The sequence below is a fragment of the Poecilia reticulata genome, chromosome 14 (assembly GCF_904066995.2).
Source record: "Poecilia reticulata chromosome 14, P_reticulata-male-v2, whole genome shotgun sequence".
Classification (NCBI taxonomy): domain Eukaryota; kingdom Metazoa; phylum Chordata; class Actinopteri; order Cyprinodontiformes; family Poeciliidae; genus Poecilia; species Poecilia reticulata.
In genome coordinates, this window is record NC_088843.1 from 17541547 (window position 1) to 17554393 (window position 12847).

A 12847-nucleotide genomic window follows, 5' to 3' on the forward strand; every position below is an offset into this window, starting at 1 on the left:
AATTTCCGGTAAGCTTCATAGCGTTGAATTGGCGCCTTGCATACATCACGGCCAATCGTTACTGTCTGGGTAAAATTCAAAACTTCAACACAGTCTACGTCTCCAGAAAGCAATCGTTTCTCAACAGCTGAGAGTCCAGACCCTCTGGACGAAGCAAAGCGTATGACAAGTTTTTAAATACCGGCTGATTTGAAAATCAGCCGGTATTTATATAATCTAGCCGCCATGGACCATGGAATTACCATCCTCAGATTAATGCTACTTTTTGCTTTCTGAAGGCATCGGCCTCGTCTTTGATGCCAACTTTCACTTCAAGTGGCAGGATCACCACACTGAATGTCTAATGTTTATTGAAGGCAAACCTTCTTATATATACATCACAAAAGGGGTGGAAAATGTTTCACAAAAACCTAATATTGTGACAGCGTTTCAGACTTTCAGTACTGACAGGTCTCTTATGATTCCTAGTCTTTTCTCTGCACAGGCAAAGGAGTATTTTGTGTTTTCCTGCCACTAATTATTGCTCTCTTTGATTCTGGTCACGTTGTTGATTGACAGAAAATAGAACATGCCAAAATAATTAACCCGTCGAGTAGGAAATGGAAGAGATACCTTCTTTCTGGCAGCCGTGGCAACCAAAAGATACTGTGCATTTTCTCTCTTTCTGATCTCATTAGTTCTTTTGAGCATGAAATGTCAAGTGCCTGCAGAGGCACTGAACGCTTCTGGGACTTACTGTCAGTCCATCTGTGGCTGTTTTTAGTCCTGCTTTCTCACACTCCTCCTCATAAATCCACTTAGTCATCTTAACATTTTCCTCTCCAAACATCAGTAATCTCACATACGATAGAGAGGCCTTGAAGTGACCAACGTCTGCATTGGTTTGCAGGCTATTCCACCTGTTTCCTCCTCCTCTCCATAACGAGGTGAATTAAAGCCAAAGAGCTCTTTCAAGGCTCCGCGTTAGTCACTGTTTGCATACAGTTATATTTAAAGTTTAGGGTTTTTTTTCCCCGTCTTGGACTCGCACTTGGTTTACGATATTCCAGCCGTTTATTTCCCCTCTGCTCTGCCCTGTCCTGCTTCTGCGTCCCCTTCTCCCGCTCACTCATAGACTAATGTCTTGTTCATATTGCAAGCGTCATTTGTTACACATAATTACAGCCAAATTAAAATTTACTCCAGCTTATAAAACTGCTCCCACTGCTTACAAATGATCAAACATCCAAATATAGGTTTATGCTGTTCAGGAGTGAATCTGACTCTCAGAGGAGACGGATAAAGCCGTTATATGCTCATCAGTGCAATTATAATATTGTATGCAAGAATTTTAAATTGTAGCTAAACACAAGTTGTGTTTTTTGATTTTTTTTCAAGAGCGTATTGAAAAATATTTGACAGAAAACGTCTGCTTTACAATTTTCCTTGACCCTGATTGGTTGTACTCTCAGGTCTGGTAGTAAGCCTGTATATATTAGCCTCTGAGGTAGCGCTAAGACAGTTTTCACTGTTTTTAATTGATATAACCATATTTCGTCTTTTATTGAGTCTTGCTTGCCATATTTGTCTCCCCCGTATGGAACAGCCGACTTTACCAAACCTGAAAGCAAAAGAAACCACTAACGTTTTTTGTTTTTTTTATTCGATTTTGGTTTGGCTTTTAGCTCACTTTTAGTAATTAAGGTCATCATTACTTATCTTTACCTTATAAATACACATGTCATTTTATTGCACTTTAGTTTGGCTTCATATTTAAAATCATAGTGTTTACTATACTTCTTTTTTGTTTGTTCGGTTGTGATGACACTTTTTACATCAGTTGTTTGAACTGAATGTAAATTCTAATTCACTTGTCTGTATTTTTGTAATTTTTTTTTCTGTATTATCTTTGTTTATTACACCTTCTTTTTGTTATTTGTCACCGTGTGCTTTAAGCACATTTTAGAGTCAATTCTTTGAATATTCATGTCAGCCTCTTGGTCTTTCAACCATGTCATTTTTGTAGCTACTTATTTTTGTACCTCTGGTACCTTTTCATGTAAGAAAAGTTCTCATTGATCGATTAATTGATTAATCTAAACCTTAGTGTGGGTGTTGAGTTGTTACCCTGATGGAAGCTGAACCCCATGATGTTTCGCTTCTGAAAGCAATTTATTTGACTGGACTTTATTTAGGGGAATCAGATTAAAACGGTGGCGTCGATTTAAAATTGTGATCCTCTAAGTACTTGTGCATAGTTTTTAAATCAAAACCGCAGTTGGTTATCTGCGGATAAGCTGTTCCTCTGTCTTGCACTCAACTTTTCCCGAATGTTCTGACAGCTGCCACCGCGTGAAACTTCTCCGCCTGAGTGATGATTGGCAGGTGACACAGATTTCACCAGGACCGGCAGCGTTTCTTGCAACGCGCCCCGATGAGGCCTCCGCCGCTCTTGCCGTGAACGGCGGCGCGGTCGATCCGGATGCGGTCGCTGTGATTCGGACGTGAGAGGAGGGCAAGCGAAACACAGCAGCTCTTCCCGCCCGTCACCGCTTGTGAAAACTGTCATCTTTCGCCGGAGCTGCCACCTGACCGACAGGTGCAGATGCGTGGGGGGGGGGGCAGAGTGGACTGCCACCAAGGTCGCAGAGCCTTTTTGGTTTTGGTCTGGAAGTGTTTTGCCTCCCTGGAGACCTTCCTGCCACAAAGAGAGGGCAGTGCTGCGGGGCGACCCAAGAAGTACAACGTGACAGTTCCTTAAAAATGCCCCAGATTCCACTTCCCCGCGCAAACCGAGGCATAACCCACGGGTTATTAGTCGTAAAAAAACAGGGGGGAAAAAAATAAAAATAGCACGAACCATATTTCCTGCCAGTGTGCTGCGTGTCAGGCGTGTAGAGCATTTTCCAGCACTTCCATACAGGCTGTAAAAGCTGTCACTTCCTTGGTGCCGCTCAGCTTACTTTATCCTGTGAGCACATCAACATTAATGCTTTGAGGCAGGCAGGCAGCCAGATATATGAACGCGGTGGAGCTGAGGCACACTGTGTTCCAAGTCGGGATGTGGTGGCCCACTCGGCACTCACAAGCATCTATTGTGTATAAAACGTAAAGATCAATCTCGTGTACGACCGCAGAACCAGATGATGATGGAGATGTTCGTTTAATTTGCTCTGAAAGCTGAGTTTGAGATCGTCACCAGCTGAAACGGAGAAATCCAACTTATTTTGCTAAAATAAAGTGAAAAAATAAATTTTATCTACTGGTGATCATATAAGTTTTTTTTTTTTTAAACTAATTACATCGATTATCATTTAGTGTCTCTTGTGGGAACAGCATAAAAGAGCAGTCTCTTCGTCTTTGTCCCTAACTCTACTGCTCACTCCAAGTCCCATTTGTCAGGTTTCTGGATCCGTTCCCAGGCTGCCATATTTCATCTGTGCAGGAGACGGTATGCGTTGCCGTGCAAATGATTAATAATTCTTTTTCGCATTTTGTCACATTATATTCACCGTGTCTTCTTTTTTTTTATTTATTGGGAATTTATGTGACAGACGAACACATAATCTAATAATTGTAGAAGTCGAAGGCAAACAATCGATGGCTTATGAGATTTGTTTCACAAATAACTGAGCTACTTTAGCACCAGGATGTGCTTTATTCTGCCGCTGAATTCCATAAATTAGAATATAAATCCTGTTAAGTTTTGATTGGCAGATTTACATAACCTTTAAGCAGGTATTAAACAGAGTGTATATATATATATATATATATATGTTGGTCTGTTTTAACATTCTGCTTTTAAATGTCATATTTTCATTAACTGAAAGGGGAAAACCATCATAATTAACAGAAAAAAAGTTTTTCAAACCTCCACCTTTGTGTCTGTAAGTCATTTCGTCCGACTGGACAAAATGAGATTAGGGCAGATGAATCTCTGCCCTAATCTCCAGTATTTGTAACCTAATCTAACAGGTTTACTCTCTTCCTATATTTAGCTCCACCCAACTTCCTATCAACTCTGACCAGTATCCTCAACTGGTAAAGCTATTGCCACCAGGTTTCATGCGTCTTCAGGGTGTTTTTCACCACGTAGGATTTTGTATTGAGGCCAAGTGATTTAAGTTTGGTCTCTTTTGACCAGAGCACCTACATCTGTTTACTCTACATGTCGGGATGTAGAGCAAACTAGAACCAGAAGGCCTGAGTGCTCTGGAAGGTTGCTGCAATAACAAGTCTTTAATGTACGTGGGTGCTAAGCATTCAGCGATTTATAAAGTGACGAAGTCTATTCTCTGAGCTACGGGGAGCCAATGTAGGGACTTTAGAAGTGGGTGTTCTATCTCTGGTTTTAGCGAGGATGCAAGCCCAAAAACCCCAAAATTGCTGCGTATCGGTGTATAAATGTGTGAGCGTTTGTGAGTGCGAATGGGTGAAAATGACTCTAGTGTTTAAGTGGTCAAAATGACTGGAAAAGCGCTATACATGTTCAGTCCATTTACCATTTATGAACGTGTTTCTCAAGATCTTGAAGCGCGCCCATGAGCAGTGCTGACAAGAACCTGGTGTTTTCAATCAGCCTCATTGGGAAAATCCATTGTCTGAGAGGGAGGAGAGATGTATTTTTGATTTTGTTTGGATCCAGATTCTTTTTGATTTTAGCTTTGTTTGAGTTAATTGTAACTGTGTAAACATTTTTTTAGGAATATAGTTTAGTACAAATGTATGTTTGTTCTTTCTGGAAATATAAATGTCTCCACCCCTCTAATTAGTCGTGGTGGAAGCCAATCCCTTAAAAGCCAGGTGGTTCAGAATAGAGGGAGATTCTCCCTCCTCTTGTTTGACTGCATGACTTGCTGTAAAATGGACTGAAGTGTGTGAAGCTGGAGATAAAGGAAAAAATTGAGAGCTCTAAAACTGCTGGTTCCAGTCTGGTTTTTGATCGCAAACTAACACTGGGACATTAGTACTTTAATCTTAGAAACATTCTGCAGGTGATAGAAGGTCCACTTTGTAACTGTCTTCATATGTCTGAAGGTTCTGACACATGTGATCCTTGGGGAAATTGATGAAAAGGAATATATGTTTCAAAACCACTACCCATATTGCTAAACGGGAACCATTTTTTTTTTTTCTTTTTGTGTTATTCTCATTGTACTAATACATCGGAATCGGTAACGATCTGAATCAGCAGGCAGTTCAAGAAAACTGGAAGTCACTGGTCAGGAAACTGCCATCTCTTACTTTGCTACAGAAATCCAACTAACTCATAATACAATTCACATTTAATGCTGTTGGAGGCAAAGGAACGGATCAGGTGATCAGAGAAACCGCATGCTTTACCTTTTCAAATGGCTCAATAGGAGAGCAGCAGCCGTCCTGCTCTGTGGTTTATCTACACACTTCCAGAGCGTTTGAGCAGCATCTACTCCGTCTGATTATGCGTCTGTATTTTCACTTGCTGCCAACCGCCACTGTTTATTTAACAGCAGCGCTGCAGTGTTTGTTGGCTTCAGATCTTTTTTTTTTTTTAGTGACTAGAGAATACTGTTGGGAGTTTTTTGAGTTGCTTCTCATCTGACGAACGGCGGTGATCACACAGAGACGGAGGCACAGTGTATTTGGGCTGACAGCTAAATTACTTTAGTGCTCTTAAACCCTCACTGACTGTTTGAGCTTTGAAAAGAGGCGACGGTGAAGTTTTTATCTTGCTGTCGTCTGTTTCTAACGACCTCTGCAAACTTGTTTTCCTGTGATTGGCCACTGTGATATTTCTTAATGTCAGAAAAGTGACTCTTTGAGGAGTCAAAAAGGTCATTCCCTTCAAATCCTGGGCAGATGATGCAGGAGTAGGTTTTAACAGCTGGTTTTCATCTGTTGACAGGAGGTGAGGCCTTGCCAGTAGAAATGCTGCTGCTAATCATAATGCGGTGCTGACGCCTACCTGAGTCGTAGCTGGTGAGGAAGTAAAACTTAACAGAAGCTTCTGCTTCGGTTTTGGGGGATTTTTTAATTTAAAATTAAATTACATATAAAAGGCAGAAGACGTGTGGGGAATATGTAACGAGAGGTGGTCTAGTGACCAGAACCAGAAGATTTACAGATAACCAGTCATGACGAGCTTGTCAGGAATTAGAAAAATAAATTATTTTCCAGCACAATGTGTCTGCCGGTTGAGGTTTCTGTTTTTATTTCTTTGTTTCTAAAATTTCATATCTCAAGATGAATGGAGACTAAGTGGGGAAAAAAAAAGTTTTCTCCCGTCCAAAATTAAATAAAAAAACAATCTGTTGACAGTAATACCATTTCATCCGCTCTCTCATTCTGCCAAAGTGTTTTTAAAAATGCTCTATAGTAATTAATGACGTCTCTCACTGAAGTAGCATTGAAGAAATGGAAAAAAAATAACCTGCATTATTTTGTATCAGTCAGTTTTCTTTTCTTTTACAATCACTACAAAGGGAAATTACTTAATAGTTGCTCTTAATTAATTCTTGACTTCAGTCGCTAAATCAGAACAACATTCTCGTTTCCATTAAATTGTCTTTAAAACACCCTTAACGAAGCGACTTTTACTCAAACTGAAGCCGCGTTCGGCACTTCAGTTTTATTTCTCCGACACGTTTAAAGCCCAATCAACTGAAGTAGAGACGAGACTAGTTTGACTTTGCAGACAAACGACGGCCTCTGTAATAAGTTCCTCTTTTCTCTCCAAAGGGTGATTTAGTTTTAAAAAAAAACAAAAACAGAATGTGTCTTAGCTTTCCTGCACTCTCACTTGAACTGTAATTAAGCCAGCGATGAGTCAGAAAGAGTTCACCCTTTACAAAAAACAAACAAACAAAAAAAAAGATCAAAAAACAGAAAAGTGGGAGATATTTTTAGGTAGTTTTTGGGAATTTCAAACCAGATCTTGTGGACAGAGGCTGCTGGTTGGAAATCGTCTTGTTAGCCTGCAGGGGCGCCTCGCTCTGTTTTCCTTCCTCTGCTGTGAACTAATTAGTTCTCAGTGGCCTGAAATGATTGCTGTGTCATTCAACTTGACTGGCACACAGAACTGTTTATTTACCCCTTTGTTTCCCCCGCTGCTGCCTGTAGACGCCGCGGTGAGCGTCGCTGCTAATGGTTATTAGCGCGTCGCGTGTAGACTCTTTGTTCTTTGTCACTGCAGTGAAGGTGTGTGTGTGATTTTTTTTATTCTCATAATTAGTGCGAAACAAATGAGAAGTAGGCAATTCGGCAACCATATAAAATGCCTTCAAATTTTTGGGGTTTTCCTGTAAATAAAACTAGATTCAGCATTGTTTTGTTTCTCCCCCCCCCCCCCCATTTTGTGAACTATAACATGCGGGTTCTGACTAGTTTTGTTTCATATTTTTTATAGCTTCTGTCTGGTTTTAGAAAAAAAAGAAAAATAAAACAAGTCGAAACTGTTTGAAGACAACATTCTTAAAGATCTGGCAAGTAAATATTTGAAAATGAACTTGCTGCATAACTCAGCTGTTGACTGATTGATTTTGGCGTCGCAGAGATGAGAGGGATCTTTGTTTAATGCAACAAAACTGATGCTCTGTGATCGGTGTTCAGTCACTGCCGAGTGAGTGTTTGCCTGTTTTTATGGCAGCTATCAAATAAACAGGTGTACTTTTCTGTCGAAATCCCTTAGAAATAAATGCTGGATAATGTTGTACTTCTGGAAAAAAAAAAAAGCTGCTCCCCGGGTTTCTGACACTCGGCACATCTCGGCTTGCTGAGGGAGCCACTAACTAAAGCTTTTATTACATCTGCAGCTTTCATTCTTTTCGGAAGGGACAATGAAAGTCATTTTTCTGCTCCTGCTTTGCCCAAAGACGGCCTGCTTGCACAGTACAGCGTCATCTGTCTGAAAAGAGCAAAGGTTTCCTCGTTACAAAACACACCGTCTCTCAGACACTTGGGCCATAAAAGGAGCAGGCTGCTTAAACAGGTGTGAAATACTCCACAAATAGACGGTTCCCACTGTGCTTATTAATGCATATTAAGGTATATTTGGTTTTACTGAAGCAGGAGGTTGTAGCATTTTTAGAGATGATGTCACATATTAAAGAAAAAAACAACCCTGAAATGAATGTGATGACATTTTAGGTGGGTAGTGCGATGTGCAGCAGATTTGCGTTACTGCAAATTTGGCTGGATCTTCAGCGCTCCTTTCGGTCTGGAAGGGTCAAAGATCAGCAATCGGCCAGAAAACTGCGATCGGTGGGCTCTTACCAAAAACTCAGCTTTGCAGGAAGAAACGATTACGTTTCAAACTATATATCGACTCTAGCTGGTCATTGCATTGTAAGGGACAGACTAGAGTTGGGGTACTTTATCTAATCGAGGGAATCTCATGAAAAACAGCTGATAAATATGATTTCTTACAGCGTCGTGACAGTCTGCTTGGGCAGTGTTGAAAACACAGATTCCTGTGTTAAAAAAAAAAGCCACACACACATTGATTTTCTTTTCTTTACAAAACCAGAAAGATTCTTAGTTGTTTTCTTCATTAAACAACTTTTATAGTGGTGCAGTCTGTCCTCAAGGATTTCCTCAGAGACACGGAGATGAATATGTCACATTCAAGTGCCATTTTAGAGTAAAAAAAAAATGGCATCAGCCATTGAACTGTTAGACAAACACCTTGACACTCTAGTCATTCAAGGAGCTTGATAGAGAACGTGGAAATGAGGCCACTTATTTGTGCTACGAACTGACTCGAGCTCTTAGGAGTTTACAGTTTATTGTCAGCCTCTTACCTTCAATAATCCTCATGGTTCTGTGCTGAGCTGAAAGGAATTGGCTGAGTTCTTTGATTTTTATTTGTACAAAATGCCATAATTAAACTAGAGTTCTTAACGAATCACTGTCTACATGTCATTTTGAATTGCGAACTGTTGAGCTTGTGCATCCGGCGCACAGTTTAAATCGAATAATTTGTGTTTTTTTTGAATAACAAAAAGGGAATATCGCTGAATTCTTCCCTCAGGCTCATTATGAATCATCCTGCATGTCCTCATCTGATCACCGTGTCAGCAGAGCGTCAGCAGCTACAGTGCAGCCTCTCCTGCTGCATATGAAAAATGTACCATCAAAAAAAAAAAAAAGAGAAGTCAGCTATGTTCTTAAAAATGGCTCGCTTTCTCTCATTTGATCTCGAAATGCTTAGGTGCGAGGAAGTCGCGGCAATTACAGCAACTCGCTGGCATAGCAACAGCTTGTTATTCTGAAAACTTCATTATATGAATTGAACTAATGTTTTTTTTTTTTTCTTTTTCTTTGACACAAACCTCCTCTTCCTCATCCTCCATTGCAGGAGATGGAGATTTTCATTTACAGGGATTCTTGTTACCTGTGGAGCGGCATGTCTGCCTCTCATCTTCCACTGTAAGCTTTAACGTCTGCAGGCTATAAATAAGGCAGGAATCTGCAGCCTTCAGTCTCTTTAGTCTTTATAAAAGCAGGAAACGGAGTTATGAGCGCACAGCCGGTGCTTCCTTCATTGATTTAGCGTAACTGTAACTGAAATGAGGTAATCTGTTAAGCTCTTATGGGAAAACTAAATAGCTTTTTTATTTATTTATTTATTTATTTATTTTTTTGCTGTAACAGGAACAAGGAAAAAGATTTATGCTTTTGTTTACCTTCATATTAATATCCAGTTTCATTTTATATCTTTTGCTCAAGTTCTAATATTTTTAAGCATCTTTTCTGTTTGTTTTCTTTATTTTTTCCTCAATGTTTTAAAAAAAAAAACAACGGAAAACTTGCTACGTAGATGGATTTCCGAGGGTAGTCCAACAGCGGCCCACATTGTCCTTTTGTGTTAAAAAATGTTAAAGTTTACAGGAAATATGACTGAAATGATGTGTTATTGGAGAACATAATTGACAGTTCTTGAAAACCAGCTAAAGTCAAACACAATCAGATACAACTGAAATAAGTATGTTTTCTTATTGTTTTGCATTTCAGTTAAATCCTAGTTGGGTAATCGGTGAGTAGAGCGAAGAACAGGCAGGAGCGCCTCGCTGGTCACGTGCATGTAAAGGTAGCAGAAATTAAAATGGACAACATTGAGAGCACATTTTTGTAGGCTTCATTAAACTTTCTTGAGATACAATATTCAAGTCAGAGGTTTTCTTGTGTTTTCCTAAATACTTCCATTTTGTTTGGTTATGCTCTGCTGGTTGCGATTGGTTCTTCACCCAAACAAATTCAGTATTTGCCAGGAGTACTGTGGGTGAAAAACACTAGTTTGTTATTGTGGTTTCATTTTTATTTATTTATTTTTTGTCTCTATTGGCCTTTATTTGACAGTAAGTCAACAGGGAAAAGGGTTTTTTTGGAGAGAGGGCAGCAAAGGTCAACAGGCCCAGACTCAAAACTGTGACGTATTGAGCGAGTATGTAAACACACACACACACACACACACACATGCCCACACACACACCCCAGGTTATTCTTTGTTCATAAAGATACATGCTGTCATATCAGTCTCGTTGAACGTAAATCTCTCAAAGCGGGACCAAAACTCCGACTTTACAGCTGCGCTTTTAGAGATTTGTGTCGAACGTGAGCAAGTGGTGAGGCTCGTATCGTTGACGTGTGCGTTGGTGCAGTATCATCCAAAAACACTGAAATTATAAGCATTGCGACCTTTTATCAAAGTCCTACAACAAGCTCTTGATCTTTCCAATCCGTTACGCTCTATTGCAAATGGAGGTTAACATTTTTTTCTGTAGTTTAGTCAGCTTTCCTCTTGTTGTCATAAGTTTGTTTTCCTCTGAAGAGATCCGAACATTTTTCCCTTAGTTATTATTACTTTAACAGTTGCGGATATCTTCCACTGCTCAGTAAAATCAATCCAAATATGTCACACAGGAACACAGAACCAAAGGATGAGGAACGCGACCCAAGAATGACCTCGGCATCAGGTCGCCATTGGATCAGATGGAGCCCGTCTTTAATGATTTACCTAACCGACTTGAAATGATGAATACAGTTACTTTAAAGGAAAATGTCACAAGTTGTTATAACTTCATAAATCACTCCGATCATTCAGACGCTCGGCTTCGTCTAACAGCGTATTTGCATTCGCTGCGCTCGGGGCCAACAGCTGCTCAGACGCTAACAAAGAACTCAGTGAGCGTTGGTCCAATTTAATGATCTCTCTTGTTTTTTGTTTTTTTTGTACCCAGTTGCTTAGCAACGTGGATCTGTTTATCTGAAGCCTTGGCATCCTGTTTGAAACTTTGCGTCGTCGATCTGAGGCGTTCTGGAATAAGAAGCGATGCCACACAAAAGACGTGTGGAATCAAACTTTCTTCTTCTTTTTTTTTCTCGGCTGTCCCAGGACTCAGACCCAACCTGAGGCGTTTTCAGCACCGCCTCTGAACCAATGAAAGCAGAAAGTTGAGAGAAAGTCTGATTGGTTTTGGGCTTGACGGAGACATCAGGTTGATTGAATCCCACCTTCTCCCTTTAGCCACTGTAGTTAATAGTTAATTAAACTGTTTGCTGTTACTTTTTTTTTTTTTTTTTTTTTTTTTTGGTGTCTGTAAATTGCAGCTTCAGTTTCTGGCAGCGTGTTGGAGGAAAGCTCTCAAGACAGGAAGACTAAAGCACCACCTGCTATTCTCTCCCTCCCCGAGTCAATTTTCTTCTGTAAATCATAGTGGCAGAGGAGGGGAAAAAAGAGGGAATGGGAGCTCTTACTACAAAGACACAGCTTGAATAAAATCAAGTATTTCTGTTTCACCTGACTCCAAATCTCAGGATAGAGCTGTTATTTGTTTTTAACAACAGTGATGGTTTCATTTAAGTTTTACAAAGATTTGATTTGTCGATGTTGATTTTTATCCAATTTTTCTTCAGGTCATGTAGCACAAGAAGACACAGGAGCAACATTTATTTTATTATTTTCCTGTCATAAGTGGTCAGTAAGTGTTGATATTATTAGTAGCAGAGGCAATGTTATAGTTAGAAAAAGAAAAAAATCGGGGTTTTAGTATTTTTAAACAAAAGAATTGCAGAGTTGGCATTTTAAAATGCCTTTCTCATCTCATAGCAGAAATTAGCATTGGCAGCTTTAGCGGCGCTGAAGTCTCTGTATTCTGCAGAGAAAATAGAATTGGAAATGTTGACAAAACTATGTCAGCATTTCCAGGGTTAGCATGTTTCATAGCTGAGGCTGAAAGTTAAAAAGAATATATAACAGAGTGATTTTGTACTGTTTAGCCTTCCTGTTAGCCGCTGAAAGTCTTTCTCTCTAACAGCTGGAAATGAGCCGTCTCTTACATCTCTTTAACTTGTCCTGAATTACTTTTAAAACGCCTCACGGTCATGTAATAATAGCCAACTTTTGCATCATCTCACTGCAGTGACGGCATCCACACAGAAGAGTGTCCCAGCAAGAACTGCTCACATGTGATGAGTTCACTGATTGGAAAAAGATCAGATTTTTGAGTTTTTAACTGACCAGTCATCGTCAACCGGAAAAAAATAAAAGCAAAAATAAAATAAATAAAACAGTTATGATCACTTGATATATCTTTCAAGCTTGGATTATATAAGGAGGAACATATTTTGTATAATCAATTTTTGAATGACACCAGATAGATACGAAATAATAATTGGTACTACATTAAGAACAAACCTAATTAATTTTAATTAATGCATCAAATCAGAGCCTCAGTGGCAAATTACTTGTTTTTTTGAAACTGCGTAGATTCAGACAGGTGAGCAGAAGGCGGAGCTGATTGGTTCACAGAGGCTGTGACATCAGTCCAATCAGCAGCAGCAGCTAGTGTGAAACAACAAGGTGAGCCGATATTGCAGCCAATCACAGAGC

The 12847-nt window shown here is 39.7% G+C and overlaps 1 protein-coding gene and 1 long non-coding RNA gene across 14 annotated transcripts in view; both read left to right on the forward strand.

The window, feature by feature from the left end:
• Positions 1 to 12847, forward strand: part of auts2a (activator of transcription and developmental regulator AUTS2 a) — a 359733-nt gene that overhangs the window by 37827 nt on the left and 309059 nt on the right. The gene's annotated exons all lie outside the window — the stretch shown is intronic.
• Positions 9914 to 11759, forward strand: LOC145554799 (uncharacterized). The gene is made up of 2 exons (XR_014090805.1): positions 9914 to 11453; positions 11566 to 11759. It is a non-coding gene; the product is annotated as an uncharacterized LOC145554799 (long non-coding RNA).